This window comes from Myotis davidii, unplaced genomic scaffold (genome assembly GCF_000327345.1).
Source record: "Myotis davidii unplaced genomic scaffold, ASM32734v1 scaffold959, whole genome shotgun sequence".
NCBI lineage: Eukaryota > Metazoa > Chordata > Mammalia > Chiroptera > Vespertilionidae > Myotis > Myotis davidii.
The window spans coordinates 441,818-444,045 of NW_006290310.1; positions in this window are offsets into that span (position 1 = coordinate 441,818).

The following is a 2,228-nucleotide window of genomic DNA, read 5'->3' on the forward strand; positions in this document are numbered from 1 at the left end:
ATACTGAAGGCCAAGAAACATATGAAAAAATGCTGAAAGTCACTAATCACCAGAGAGATGCAATTTAAAACAACAATGAGATATCACCTCACACCCATCAGAATGGCTACCATCAATAAATCAACAAATGACAAGTGCTGGTGAGGATGTGAAGAAAAGACAACCCTAAACACTGCTGGTGGGAATGCAGACTGGTACTGCCATTATGGAAAGCAGTATGGAGTTTCCGCAAAAAATTATATATGGAGCTGCCATTTGACCCAGTGATCCCACTTCTAGGAATATATGAAACACCATCAGAAAGAATATAGCAGCACAATTTACAATAGCTAAGTTCTGAAAACAGCCCAAGTGCCCATTGGTAGATGAGTGGATAAAAAAGCAGTGGTAAATTTACATGGTGAAATATTATGCAGCAGTGTAAAAGAGGATCTGTTACCCTCTGAGACAGCATGCAGGGACCTAAGAGCATTATGCCAAATGAAATAAGTAAGTCGGAGGAAGACAAGTATCACATATTCTCACTCTATGTGGAATCTAATGAACAAAATAAACTGCTGAACAAAATAGACCCAGAGACATAGAAGCATGGAACAGATTTTAGAATCTCAGAGGGAAGGCAGTGGAAGGTGGGTTGGTGGGAAGAGATCAAACAACTTGTATGCATATATGTATAGCCCATGGACACAGACAATAGAATGGTGAAGGCCTGAGGCAGGGAACTGAGGCAGGCAATAAGGGTCAATGGAGGAAAAAAAAGGAGACATATATAATACTTGCAACAATAAAGATTTTTTTTTAAAAAAAAGGTAGCTCATATTTTTTATTACACAATTTCTTCACACAAAGATTAAATAGCAAATATTAAAGGAATATGCAAATAAAATCCGTGTTGTATTGTTATGTCTTTCATCTAAATGATATAGTATCCAAGTAATTTGAGATATTTTTTTAATTTATTAGGCTCAAAAGGAAATATATATTCCCTTGAGATAGTACTATTTTTTATTATTCTTGTTGAAACTCTGAAATATCTGTAATGAAGTTAGATAAGGCAACTTGTTTGTATGCTGCCTTATCTAACTTATCTAACAAAATTGATTACCCCCTGCAGCACTTTATTTTTTCCTGCAATCTATATGGTTTCCAAGAAAAAAAGTTCTAGGTTACATTTATGTTTCCTTTAGTTTGCAGGCCGATGCTCTACCCACTGAGCAAACTGTCTAGGGTTATGCTATGAGTTCCTTGTAATTAAACATTGACGAAAGCCATAGTAAATATGTTTTTATATTTTCCTACTGGACATGGCATATTTTTTCAGATTTGTCGGTTACATTTGAGTTTCAGATACATTATATTTATATTTCAGATACATTATATTTCAGAATAGGGATTTTTGTATAGTAAAGACTGGGAGATTCTGGATTGATAATATCTTAGAATTAGCCTAATTCTAAAATAATTAAAAGTAATTACTTTTCTCTTTAAATAAATAACATATTCTTAGAAAAATTAATTAATAGGCATTCAGTAAGCAAATTGTCTTAATTTAGGTGAGGATAGGGATGTGGATGAAAGATGTCTCTTGTCTCTAATACTTAGTTATAAAACAGTGTCCTTTCATGTTTTCATAGGATCATTTGGGAAAAGCTGCTTCTTTGTGTCACAATTAACGTTATATGATTTAGAAATAAATCCATCTAGTATCAGAAATATGGCTGGTTTTGAATAAAGTTTAATGATTCAAAAATAGCATAATGTAGGTTGCAAAATTAAAGTGATACTATGCAATTTTAATTAAAAGGGTGATTTGCATAAGCAAATAATAATTATACAAGTTGAAATTTAGTCAAGTCATTAAGTTCATTGAAAGTACTGACCTTGATATATATTTACAAACCAAAATGACAAGTGACTGTTTCCCCCCCATAATACCTAAAATAGCATGTTTAAATTCACATATTGTATGAACAAATTATAAAGGAGTAGAATCAGGTTAACTCTATTTCTTAGAAGGTTTCAAATCTATATATATATATAAAAGGCTAATATGCAGTGTCCCCTTGGGAGTTTGGGAGAATAGGAATTCGATCACTCGCTATGATGTGTGCTAACCACCAGGGGGCGGCGCAGAACATGGAGGCAATGGGGTGCTGAGGAAGGGAGGAAAGGAAGAATCAGGGAGGCAGGGAGACAGAGGGGACCCCACGGTGGCAGCGAGCACTGGT